The sequence below is a fragment of the Dipodomys merriami genome, unplaced genomic scaffold (assembly GCF_024711535.1).
Source record: "Dipodomys merriami isolate MVZ:Mamm:240054 unplaced genomic scaffold, mDipMer1.0.p SCAF_1, whole genome shotgun sequence".
In the NCBI taxonomy this organism is placed as follows: Eukaryota; Metazoa; Chordata; class Mammalia; order Rodentia; family Heteromyidae; genus Dipodomys; species Dipodomys merriami.
In genome coordinates this window covers 3,983,156-3,996,543 of record NW_027202270.1, presented here as the reverse complement: position 1 = coordinate 3,996,543, position 13,388 = coordinate 3,983,156, and the positions used below count along the sequence as shown (strand labels likewise).

General features: G+C 56.1%; 1 protein-coding gene across 6 annotated transcripts in view; it reads left to right on the top strand.

Annotated features, from left to right (window-relative positions):
• The window catches only part of Agap1 (ArfGAP with GTPase domain, ankyrin repeat and PH domain 1), a 465,820-nt gene that overhangs the window by 123,449 nt on the left and 328,983 nt on the right, over positions 1–13,388 (top strand). The window contains exon 1 of one of the 6 annotated variants that reach the window (XM_070011504.1): positions 12,430–12,454. The exons of the other annotated variants lie outside the window; for them this stretch is intronic. The gene's annotated coding sequence lies outside the window, so the exon portion shown is untranslated. Of the gene's footprint in view, positions 1–12,429; positions 12,455–13,388 lie in introns of those variants that run through there. 6 annotated transcript variants of the gene reach the window in all.

Genomic DNA, 13,388 nt, shown 5'->3' with positions numbered 1-13,388 from the left:
GTCACAGAATCTTACCTAGACAACTTGTCACCCAGCCCTTTTCTCCTCTTCCCTTTTGATCCTCCATGTGTTTCACCAATATTATTCTTCCCATCTCCATTTCCAAAGTATGTCATAGGGGGAGGATATCAGACCAGTGTTGAGTGCTTTTATCGCAACAATGAGGGGCAATTAGCATCCTTTCCTGGCAAGGCAGCCTGTGACTCAGACTCCAGGCAGAGATGGGGCTGGAGTACTGCTCCATTGGGTGCCTCATTGCTGGAATCCTGTAGTGCCAGACCTGTGCTTCTAACACCATTCACGAAGTACGATTTATTCATGCATGGATTTGTTTAGTGGAGGTGTGTGTGTGTGTGCCCATGTTCAGCATGCTGTGGGGAGGTATGTGTCGGAGGAAGATCTGGCTTTTTGCTTTAGGGATTTGAAGGGAAGGGAGGTGACAGGCAGTGTTCTGCAAGGAGATGGCTGGTGTGCTGTTGCTTCTGGTAAGTAACTAGAAGGCTGGGTCTCCTCCAGGAAAGCCAAGAAAATGTCCAGTGCTGGGCAGTCAGGTCATTGTACATCTCTTCCTTCCTGCAAGGACAACAGGGGTTGTCCTTCCCACAGACTGCCTCCCCCCATTCCGATGGCCTCAGGCTGTGTCTGCTGCTGAGTGCTAATGAGGCCGGGTGCAGGTAGAGGGTATTGCTTTCATCTGTCTTGGTGTCCTGTGCCTCTGCCCCACTGAAGGCAGATACTAGGTTTGAGAATGATGCAGCTCCTGTGTAGGTTGGGCCTGCACTGTGAACCAGTGGCTCCAGCCTGAGACCAGAGGTACTTCCCTCTAAGTAAGATGCAGTCCTCAGAGCATAGCAGGGAATGAGCAGGGAGGCCTGGCCTTCAACATTGCCAATACCCTCCACTGGTTACACAGATTGTGGTTTAATATATGAGCAAGCACACATGGCTTTAAAAGAATCCAGTACCGTTTCTGTGGACCACTAAGCTGGCCAGCCACCTGGGCGCAGTTCGGGAGTGAGGGGGTCATTCCTCACAGCTGGAGAAAGCGGGGCTGCTTCCTCACAGATGGGAAGTCTGCCTTTGGTCCTGGTAGTGATGGTGGCGACTGTGGTTGTAGAGAGCTGAGGAGCCCTCCACACTGCAAGGCCTTGAGTTTTTGCTGTTTAAAAAAAACCCAAAGAGGGAGGGGGGTATAATTGGGTGGGGGGAGGGGGGAGGCTGGGAAGGGAGGTGAAGGGTAAACAAAGGAGGAGGCTGCAATGCTTGGTAAGAAATGTATGCATTATCCTGCCCATGTAATTGTAGCCCCTCTGTACAGTATGTTCTCAAATAAAATAAAATAATATTAAAAAAAAACACCCAAAGAACAAAGAGGGACTTTGTGAACCAAAATATAGCCATTGCAGAGTGCACTTTAAGCAAACCTGTTGTATTTTCTGTTGGTGACCACCTGGGCCTACCCATGTCTCCCCAAACTTCATTTTGCCATTCCAACCCCCAGCTTCTCAGAACAGACTGCAATCCTAGATAAGTCTTTAGAGAGGTGACTTCAGTTTACATGTGGGCGGTCCTTGTCCAGAAGGACCGGTGGCCTTATAAGGAAGAGATCAGGCACAGGCACACGCAGGCTAGACAGGAGACCCAGGCAGAAGACGCATCCACAGGCCAAGGACAGAGGCCTCAGAAGAAGCACCTTGGCCTTGGCTGTGCAGCCTGCAGAGCTGTGAGAACATAGCCCCAGCCTGTGGAACTTCACTATGGCAGCCCTGGGTGGTTCCCAAATATCACCACAAACCTAATAGCATGAAAATATTTCTCTTGATAGGGTGATAGAAGTCTTGGGGGGCCTCGTTGAGTGTTTATAGATGCCTTTCCTTCCCTTCAGGAAGAGTTATTTTTGCACACCTTTCTCTATTTGCTTTGGGATGCTTTCCATTGTGATCTGCGAGAGTTCTAGGCGACAGGCCTGCAAAAGTCTGGCCGTCTTCTGATGCCCAGGCCTTTGTAGTACGGATCTAATTATATCCGGAATGCCTCTGATGGTAAGAATTTATGGCTTTATAAGTGAGTGTTTCCGCATTAAAGTAGGGAAGTGTCCAATTGAAAGACCTTTCTGCTGCCTTCCAGGATGGAGGCCAGACCTGGAGGAGGTGTTTGCGTGCGTGCGCACGCACACACACACACACACACATGTGCAATGCACACACATGTATGTATATGCACAGGGTGGGGAGGGGAGAGGAGGTGCTGGGGCCCAAACTGTCCCAGGAAAGGGTAGGTGGGTCAGCAGGTAGACAGACTGGCTGTGGGCCTGGTGATCTGGGCCACCATGGGACTGTCTTGGAGTCCTGATGGAGTCAGAAGCCATCTTAGATAAAGCCATGCAGGAAAGACCCTAAGCCCGGGGAGGCCAGGATTTTCCAGCCTGTCCTCAGCTCAGTACTAGGTCCTTGTTCTTAGAGATCTTGCTGAAATGGGGACCCTGTTTACTGTCACCCAGAACCTTAGCACCTGGCCTCTCTCCAGAATTCTGCTGAGGGGCCTTGTGTTTTTTGGGTTTCTTTTTGTGATCACAATTTCTGTCCTTTTCTCTCTGCCTGTCTCCTCCACCTTTTCCTTTTTCACCCTCTTTCTCCTGCCTCACACTTGAGTTTGGAGGAGCCCAGTAGAGTGAACACAGTTCCTCCATAACTATCTGCAGGTTCTACCTTTGCAGATTTAACAGGATCAGAAAAATGTTGGGGAAAACCACTGTAGTTAATGTAATCCTACAGACTTTTCCAACAGTCAGCTGGACATCTGTTTACATAGCATTGTCTTGGTGTTGGGTGTCCTTGCTGCTTTCGAAATGGGTTATTTGCGAAGTACACCATTTCTGGTGAGCCACTGGGCATCTTTGGCTCAGGGCCTGGGGGTGGGCCAGCCCTGTAGCCAATGAAGGATTGCACTATGGCCTCTTTTACCAAGTCCCTCCATTATTTCCTGACCGACTTCGGCTCCTGCAGCCCTCCCTTAGTGACAGACCCACTGGCACCAGGGAAGGCCAGGGGCCTCTCCCTTCCCCCAGGTAGAAGCTGGGCTTTAAGTGTGTTGTGCAGAGGTAGGGTGGGTAGATTTTTCTTCTAAGGCGGAGATTGGAGCCTTGGGAGAGAGGGGATGTGGAGAAAAGGCCCAGGATGGAGACTTACTTTCCTGTTTGTAAACCAGGGATAAGATTAAAGCCAACCTCCCCGGTGTGCAAGGATTCTAATAAACTCTCCGAACATCTGGACAGTGAATGCTGTCCTCTGTGTGGCTGGTGGCCGAGGAAGGAGAGCTGAGCCCTCAAGGCAGACTTGGGCACAGAGGGGTGGGGAGCTGGTGCCTCCGGAGCCCAGTGTGGTCACAAGCTGTCCCTTCTCCGGCACCTCTGGCCATGCTGGCACGGAGCAGGTGGAGCCTTCATTTTACCTGTGTTGGTGTTTGATGACAGCCCATGGATAGCAGAAAGATCCAGAAGCTTGCCGCCATGGAGAGAGTGCCCCCCTCACAGTTGCTTGGGAAGGCTGAGTGTCTCAGACACTAGATTTCCTGGACTGTGACCGTTGGTTCCCCAGAGCGGTCTTCCTGAGGCTCAAGTCCTGTGGGAATGTTTTGTTATCTGGTATTATCTTTCTCAGGCCCTGAAATTTCTGAGGCCAGTGACAGCTGTTGCTTCTCTGGAAATCTTTTGCTGGTCAGGGGCTCAGAGGGCGGGGTCTGTGCTCTTCAGCCTTGCTGTCCCTGGGGAGGTGGCCGCAGTGATGACAGGAAGTTCTGAAGTGCTTTGTGCTAAGGACATTATTTTGGGGTAAGGCATAGTGCTGGGAATCGAACTCCAGACCTTGCACATGATAGGCCAACACTTCATTAGTTAAGCCCTTTGGTTTTTGTGTTAGAATCTTGCAACTTTCTTTTGTCTGCCCTCAGCCTCTCAAGTAACTGGTATGGTGCATGCCACCATACCTGACTTAAGCAGTCCTAAATTATTCCATACATCCCGTTTCTTAGTAATCAGGAGCCAGCGGTTCTTCATTCCTCAGTCACACACAGTCCTGCAGGATAGGCCTGAGCAACCAGTCTCAGTGGGCCAGCCAGCCACCTCCATTCCCAGGGAAGCCAGGGGCTCCTGGCTGAGTCAGCACAGACCCCCCCCCCCCTTGGCACAGGGGGCTGCTACCTGCCCGCCCTGGTCTCCGGCCCCACCAGGAAGGTCTCATGGGGACTGTCTTCCATCAGGGACTTTCTGGAGGCCCTGGATCTCTGTCCTTGTTTCAGTTTCAGCCTCCCATCCCCTGATACGAAGAAGTACCGGACTTGCCACAGACCGCCCCGCTCTGGAAAGCCCCCTCCCCGCAGTGAGGAGCTGCCTTCATGTTTTCCACCCAGAGGGCGGCCACCCGAGATCAGCTGCAGCTGAGGATTCTTGTGGTTGGGAAGAGGTGACTCACTCGCTTCCCCGTGCCTCTTCCTAACCACTGGAGACTTCATGGATAAACTTGGAGGAGTGGGGGACACTGTGGTGGGGGTGTCTGTAAGCATGGCTGTTGGGGGGTGTAGTGCAAGTCAGCTGACCTTGTTCCTGGCTGAGGCAGGACCGTTGCCTTTCAGAAGCAGTCTCGTTTTGTTTCAGTTTTGTGCTAGTGCTGGTGCTTGAACTCAAGGCCAGGGTGCTCTTCCTTTGCTTCTGTACTGACACTCTTGCTACTTGAGCCACAGCTTAACTCTTAGCTTTTTGCCCAGTAATTGGAGATGAGAGTCTCGCAGACTGACCATCCTGTCCGGCCTAGCTTCCTTCCGGAAAGATTCTGGAGGTGTTGGCTTTGGAAGGAGGCAGAGGTGGCAGCACATGGTGGCCTGGTGACAGAGCGTGGCAGCTGCACCTCGGGCTTCCCGCCGCACCCCGTGCCCTCCCCACACCTGCTACGGCCCTCAGCCCTCTGCCAGCAGCTGCTGGAGGCTAGTGGATGGGGAGCCACAGATGTTTACTTCCTCTGCTGTGTCACGGGCTCCCAGGAACTTGCTCTCTCCCCCATGAGCTCCGCTGCAGGCTGCAGCCTCCAGGGGACTCACTGTTTTGGTTGTTTATCCTCTGAGCTCTGATGAGTGACCCACCAGCTGATGGGGACAGAGCACTGACCACTTCTCTCTCCAGAGTGGCAGGCAGTGTGGGGTGATGGACGGCTTTGCATAAGAAACTCAAATACTTGGGTTTTTACTTTTAAAGAAAAATAAGATTATAGCTTACCTACAAGGTCCCTGGACACAGATAAAAGATTTTCAGATATCTCTGAGACTGTGACAGTGTATTTCCACTGGTCCTTTGTAGTGGGACAGAATCAGATGCCAGGACATTATGTATGTGATCTTGGATTTTTCTTTCTTTTTTGTCTGTGCCAGTACTGGGCCTTGAACTCAGAACTTAGGGCCATGTGCTCTTAAAGTTTTTGCTCACAGTTGGTGTGCTACCACCTGAGCCAGACCTCCAGGTCTGTTTTTTTTTTTTTTTTTTTTTAAACTGGCTAATTGCACAAGAGTCTTGAACATTTGGGTTGGATTCAGTCCATGATCCTCAGCTCTCATAAGTAGCTTGGATTACAGGTATAAGCCACCAGGTACCAGGTAGTGGCCTTGGTTTGGTTTTTCAAGTAAGGCCAAGAGTCTCTAAATCTTTGAGGCCAGCAGCTCTAAAGGAAAGTTTGGAAATATCCACATATCACCAGACATAGTTGGGCCTTCATTCTCAGATGGCTCTAGGTGTTTGCTCCTTTTCCCAGATGGGTAGGAAATTCTGAACTTGACTGACTGGCTTCTGCTGGGACTTTCTTGTGTGTGGGTTGCACGAGAAGAGCTCTTGGTAGATCTTGAAGAGGACTTGTGCCAGCGGGCTTGGTCCTCTGCACTCTTAACAGTAGGAGGAGTAAGTCATTCGTGGGGGTCCTTGGTGGCCCACACCGGCTAGGAATGCTTTACTGCCATCCTAGGGAGAGGCGAGCAGTCCTGTGCCCCTTAGTGTGCCCCTCCCTGTGCCAGATTGCTTGGCTGCATGCCCACAGAACAGAGACCTGGGGGACAGGAAGGAGGAAGCGAGCAGCCTTTGGGCTCTGGCTGCACCATGCCCTGCTCCCAGGAAATCACCCCGGCGGGAGAGTGCCGCCTGTGTTAGCATGCTGAGCGTTGGTTGTATTTCTTTCATAAAGTGATGCTTCCTAGATCTGCTTTTTCTCTTCAGTCCTCTCTCCTTGACACTGAGTAGGAAAAACTCTGAAGTCTTCCTGCATTTGGTAGGAGGTGGACACCACCCACGGTAGACGCGCTCTGCCACCAGGTGCATCTCCTTGACCCACGTGGGTGGATGTGAGCCTTCCACTCAGGGTTCCAGGCTGCCTTTGGGCTCACTGTCCCTGGTGGTGTGGACAGTGGAGACGGGATGTGAGTGGATGATGGCGCCCTCTTGTTTCTCACACGGGAGGAGATAATGATCCCTGCCTGTCACCCGGCAGCTCCCAGTCACAGAGGTGACAGTGGGGTGAAGCAATGTGGTCTCCAGGCCTTGGGCTCAGCCCAGACGCTGCTCAGGATGGCCCTGTGGCAAAGGACAAAGGCCACAGACCACCTTCCTTTAGAAGCCCCCTCTTTGACTGCCTCAGCCTTAGAGGATCATTTCCCACCTTCCTCTCACCTGCCTCTTTCTTACCACAGGTAACACTTTCTTTTGGTGTTGGTTATTTGTGGTACTAATATCCCTCTCTGTCTCACCAGCCCCCCACCCCCCTCCTCCTTGCACAGAGTTCTGGGTGCATGCTCCCACCTATGTTTACAGCAGAAGGTGAATGCAGGTGGGGGGCCTCTTCTCACCAGGATTGGTGACGCTTCTGAGGATAGAGGTGCTGCACCCCTCCTGCTGCACCCGACAGGTGTGTTTGCCTGTTGTCAACATTCTCTGCTGTTTACTTGTCATCCAGGAATCTGGGAAAGGCTGCTTGGAGGAGCCCTCGAGATCCCTGGACGGGTGGTAGAGGATCCTCTACTCCCCCTCTGCCTCCCTCCCACAGGCATCCCGCCAGACACCCGTCCTAGATCCAAGGCTGCCTCTGACTTCAGGAAGACGGAAGGAATCCTGTCTCCCAAGGTCAAGCTAAATTCAGTTTTAATAAGTAGCCCCTGGCCTGTGCTCCCTTGTTAATACCTAAAATGTGGTAGTGTTGTCATTGAGGTGACATTGAGGAGTCTCCAGTGACAATGGGAGACAGGGAGCACAGGTGCCACCCATTGGCAGGGCCTTTTTAGTGGTTGGTCCTGAGGGGCACAGTGTGGGCCGGGTGCAGGTGCTTGGGTTCCTCCTCAGATCTTTTTTCCCTGCTAGTTCAAAGTGTTTGCATCCTAAGGACAGAGCATGCTTGTTCCTGTTCAGCTGCAGTCTAGGATCAAGTCCTCATCTCTGTTGCGATTTCATGTTTTAGCCTTCAGTTTCTAAAATGGAAAAATTGGGGTCTCCAAGGAGTTCCACCGCAGGGGACAGTGTACAGGACTGTCTGTAGCAGAGCATCTTGATAAACTTCAGATCGGAAACCCTTCCAACCTTAATGATCTCGTTAGAGCCTCCTTCTGAAAGGTAGAACATGAAATGTGCTAGTCACATGCCACTGTGTCTTTTTGCTTCTCTGTACGTCTGTCAGCCTGCGACCAGAAAACAGCCTTTGAAGATTCCAAGGAGGAGCTCTTTGTGGCCCTGGGTGGGCGTGCCATGGCTCCAGCAGGGTCTGTGGTTGGCTGACTTCTGTTGCCAACAGCCCTTCTTCTGCTAAGAGACTGTGAATGTGATTACTAGCTGTCAAGTTGTGTTATTTGGAAAGTCAGCTTGCAAAGCAGATGGCTCTGCTGCCGACTACCAGAGGTTCCTTTAAATAAGGCTTATCAGCTCTCCTAACTAATGCTTGCAAAATGATATTCTCTTGGAGGAGGTTTAATTGGTAGGCAGCTAGAAATGGCCCTGGAGACGACTCAGGGAGGGTGGGCCAAAGGAACTAAGCATGGGCTGGGGCACGGTGGAGGTGAGGGAGGAGGGCCAATGAGGCTGTCCGGGACCCTCTGCCGCCCTCCCCTCCCTCGGGCGGTGTAATGCAGAGGCACTGCTTGGCTGCTGCTTGCTTGCTGCAGTGTGGACTGAGCCCGGAGGTCACCCCTCCCCCCTTAAAAAATAAAAGCCAAAATGGTGATTGGCTGTGGGGCATGGGGACACTGAGGAGATGCTGGACGAGTGGGTTTATCCAAAGAAAATTAAGCACAAGCCAAGCAAGAGTATAATGCTTTCTTCTTTTTTTAAGAAAAGGCAGGTCTGGCTTTTGTGCTCGGATTTAGGTTTTGGAGTGACAGGCTCCAGAGCATGTGTCCTTGCGCATCGGGAGAGCCCAAGTCTCAGGGCGGCCGGGGAGAGGGCATTCTCTGCCCGGCTTCTCAGCCCGCCGGTCCAGCGCGGCAGGGAATCCTCACGGCTAGCGTGGAAAGCCAGCGCTCTACTCCGAGGCCCAGGAGGCTGGAAGGTAGTGGGCAGGCTGGCCCTGGGCCATGGAGGTTCCCTGCGAGATTGGGTGTCATCTAAAGTGGATCAAATGGATTCTTCTACTCTAGCCTGTGTCCTCACACGGCAAAGTACAAAACCTGGGATGGATTCTAGACAAAGACACAGCACCCAAGCCATCCTAACAGTTCAGTATTCCAGCTAGATAGGAAAACGATTTTCTCTCTTTTATATTGGCCTTATTAACCGCCTCAGAGAGCGCCTCTGCATGTTTGAAAGTTGTCGTGGTGTCACATAGTGAGACTGGACCCTGAGAATCTGGGAGCCCTGGTTCTGGTCCTGTGCCTGCCTCAGCTGTGGTCTGTCAGTCATCTCTTGCCTTTTACCAACTCTTAGTGGTACTTACTCAGCTGCCAGCACGCACGGCACTGTGGCCACCTCTGGGAGCACTGTGGCCACCTCTGGGAGCACTGTGGCCACCTCTGGGAGTTTCACCCGCATGTCTACCCAATAAATCACCAGCCATTTTCACAACTTTGTGAATGCTTTGTGGAACTGTTACATTGCATAACTCAGTATTTATTTGCTGAGTGAATGAAACAATTGAAAAATGAATGAGTGAGAATGTTAAGAAAGCCTTCTGTGACATCAAGGTTCTTTTTCCTTTTGACTGGTGTCAGTTCAGTGATAACCACAGGTTCTGCTGTTTGTTGTCAACAGAGCTTGTGCTAATGCTGAAAGAGATGGCATCAGTTCAAGAACAGGCACGGTGCTATGACCATGCTCACACACTCCAGGGTACAGGCACGGTGCTATGACCATGCTCACACACTCCAGGGTACAGGCACTGTGCTATGACCATGCTCACACACTCTGGGCGTGACCGTCTCTGTGAGATGTGTTGATGTGCCTGCCTTCTCCTACTGAGCCTGGTGGCCCTGGGTCCTAATCTTAAGAGGACACTTAGCTGAGATGCAAAGGTAAGATGGTCTTTCCTGGGACCATAGCTCACCTGAGACCTTGTGATGGTGGCAACCATGTTACCCAGTTATGGGCCACTTAGGGTGGGCAGATGCGTTCTCGAGCGTCTTTTAAAAAATAGAGTCCCTTGGAGGTCTTTCTGGTTTATTTCATTAAATCTGAAACTTGAATTCATTCTGAAGCAACAATCTTGCTTCGCTCGACCGCATTGTCTTTTCCAAGAGATCTGGCTTGCTTTATCCTTGTCCTATGGTCAGGGCCGTGGACACAATAGACACTCCCTTCTCTGCTTTATTTTGGGCTAGTACTAAGGGCGTTAGACCCTCATTTGGCTTTTCCCAATGAGGCCTGGTGCTCTAATATTTGAGCCACATCTCCATTTAATTGGAGATAAGAATCTCACAGACTTTTCTGCCCAGGCTGGCTTTGAATTGTTACCTTCGGAGCTGCACCTCCTGAATAGTTAGGATGGTGTGAGCCACCTGTGCCTGACATCCTCCAAGTTTTTCATAAGGGATTAAAGTAGGGGAAACCTGCACTTGGTCCATACTGTGTCCCCCAGACAGCTTGTCCCTAAAGAATGCTTGTCCTCTGCCACCAGTACCTTGCCTGCAGAGGGCTGAGTGTATCGATGGGTTTGATGAGTGGAGCGTGTTCATTGCGTTTTCCTTTTCCTTCTGTAACCTTTAAGCAAGCAGACCCTGAAACAATACACCTATGTTCAGGACAGCACAAAGGATCAACTTGTTGAACATCTGTGTAAAATGCCTGGTTGCACCAGATAGGAGAATAGCCAAGACCAGTATCTGAAGGAGCCCACAGGCAGCACGAATGTGGACTTGACCCGTGCTCACACAGAAAGAAGGCCAGGCCCATAGTGCTCTGGCAGCGAATCTCCCCATGGGTCCTGGAGATTTGGGTGTTGTCATCTTACAGGAAGGGAAACGGGGATGGCCAGAGGTGGACAAGTTGGCTGGGACAGCAAGTGGGCCTTCCTGCTGGTAACCACCAAGCTCTGCCTATGGGACAGAGTTGCAGTGCCTGTCTGTGAACAGCCTTTCCCTGTTTTGGGGCAAGTGCCCTCCGAATGAGACAAACCTGGGCTATCCAGAAGCCAGGCGCCCCTCACCCCCGGGAGCCGGCTTGTCTGTTCTTTGTTCTTGTCCTGGGAGTACCCTTGTTCCTGTGTAAAGCTGGAGGTTACAGGTTCCAAATACCTTTGTTTTGGAACAAGTCACTTAAGTTGCATCTTGCCTAGCCGCCCGGTTAGGAGCGAGGCTTCAGACAAACCTGCAGCCCTAGTGAGAGACCATGAGCAGGCCCTGGGCGGGAGCCTGCTGAGGTTTCCAGGGCCGGCCCGGCTCCGGCCCCGGCTCCTGCGGCGGAAATCCACCCCGGCGCTTAGCTTCGTCCTCCGCCGCGCTCGCCGCCGCGCTCCCGGGGCTCCCGGCCAGGCTGGGCGCGCGGCCCGCGGCTGCCGCACGTCGGCCCCCGCCCGCCCCGCCCCGGCGCGCATTTCCATTTTAAACCGCCGCCCGCCCGCCCCTCGGCCGTGGCCGGCGCAGCTGCCCGCGCGTCGCGAGCCCCGGGAGTGGCCAGGGCTGCGGAGCCGCCGAACGGCGCCGGAGAGGCCGGAAGATGCGACCGGGACCCGCGCTGTAGACAATGAAGCCGCGGGCGCCGTCGCCCGCCCCGGGCCCCGCGCGCCGCGGCCGCACCTGCCCGCCCGGCCGCGCCTGACCGCCCGGCCCCGCCTGCCCATGGCCTGGCGCCCCGGGAGCGGATTCCGGCACTCGGGCCGCTCGGCTCACGGGCTGGCGGGCGGCAGGGTCGCCGTCGTCGCCTGAGCGCGGCCCTCGCCGGGAGCGGGGGGCGTGGGCTCCCGGCCCCGCGCGCCCGCGCTCCGCCTGGCGGGCTCGCCGCCTCGGCTGCGCGTCCGGGCCGGCGGGCGCGCTGGATGCGGCGGGGTCCCGGCGGGCGGCGTGGCGGCCGCGGCCCCGGGAGACATGTACCTGCTGGACGGCAGCGGCGAGCCCGCGCCGCCGCCTGCGGACGCGATGCCGCGGGGGACGCCCCCCCGGAAGACCGTCTACCGCATCTCGGTGACCATGGTCAGGAAGGAGCAGCTGGCCGCGCCGGGCCCCGACTCGCGCCCGGCGGCCCGGCCGCCCCGGCCCGCGCGCTCCCCGGACGGCCCCGGGCGGCTCCTGGAGGAGGCCGAGGAGGCCGCGGACACTGAGGACCCCGAGCGCCGCCAGCCGCGGGCCTGGGACGTCCGCACCTTCCGCACCCGCAGCACCGGGCAGCTGGAGCTGGGGCGGCTCCGGCCGTGCGCACGTGGGCCGGAGCCCGTGGACTTGGCCGGCAGCCCCCCCGCCGCGGAGGAGCCCGGCAGCCCCGGTGTGGAGGGGCCGGGGGCCGCGCCCCTGCGGCGGAGCCTCAGCTTCAGGCACTGGAGCGGGCCCGAGGCCCCGGGCGGCGGGAGGCGCCACGGCAGTTCCGGGAGCCTGGGCTGGGCGCCGGGGGACGACGAGGAGGAGGCCGCCCCGGACCCCGCGGCCGCCGCCCCGCCCGCCTCGGAGAAGCGCAACACCCTGGACGTGGGCGAGGTGCTGAGCAAGAACGACGCGCTGTCGGACCTGGAGCGCTGGGAGCGCAGCAAGAGCAAGAACCGCACGCTGGACAACAGCGACCTGCAGCGGCTGGAGCGCGCGCGCGCGGCGGCGGCGGCGGCGGCCGGCCCCGGCGCGGCCTCGGAGCGCCGGCTGCTGCGCTTCTTCAGCGGCATCTTCGCGCGCAGGGACGGCGCGTCCGGCGGGCCCTCGTCCCGGACCGGCGCCCCGCGCGCGCGCGGCTACTTCAGCAGCCTGCGCCGGGCCCCGGCCGACGCGCACTCGTCCAGCGCCGAGAGCGTCGACGGGTCCCCGCGCAGAGGTGGGCAGCCGGGCCCGGGGCCCCTCGGCGGTGGGGCGGGCGGAGCGCGGGACGGGGCCCGGGGTGTGGGGGGGGGAGCCCCGCTGCAGGAGGGAACCGCGCGCTCCGAGGTTTTCCCGGGATCTTCCCGACCCATGCCCCTCCCCCTGGGCCGTGGTGGGCCGGAACGAGGCCGCGGGTGCTGCTGGCCCCATAGCTCCAGCAGCAGGGCTTGCCGGGAGCCCCCCCCCCCCCCAGCCAGGTACCCGCCGACACTGCTCACAGGTGCCGTGGCCGGCCTGCCACCCGGTGTGCCAGCTCCTGCCCGCTGCCCCTCTTCCTCCCCCAGCCCCGGGGTGCCGGTGGGGCCTGCCATCCGTGGTGGCTGTGTGTGGCCTCTGCTGTGGGAGGCCACACACAGGTGGCCACACACAGGCCACCTGAGGTGTCGGGCAGGGCTTAGGCCCGTACTAAAGCGAGCCTGGAGCAGGGTTCTGGTCCTCGTGCGCCCTGGTCCACAGATGGGACAGTCCCTTTCTCAACCTCTGTGGTCTGTTCTCTCACACGCTGGACTGGGGTCCTGGGGGGAAGGACCCAGCCGTGATAACGTTTATCTGCAGTGCTCTGTTCGTCATTTGGGGATGGGAAAGGCGTCTGCCCCATCCCCTGAAGAGAAGAGGCTGGGGCGGAGCCGGGGTGGGTGAATGAGTGAGTGAGTGATTGTTGCCCTCTACTATTTAGGAGGGGTACTGTGCCTAAATTGCGCCCGTGCGTTTCACCACAGAAACATCTTTTAATTCTATCCTTGTCCCAAGTACCAAGCTCTTCTGCTGGCAGAGGTGAAGGTGGTCTTTTGTGGATTTATTTCAGCTGCCACCTCTAGAGAGCATGCCCCGTCCCCAGTTTTGCACGTCAGCGAGGCCCTAGGTTCAGATTGAAACCATCTGCTTCCTTA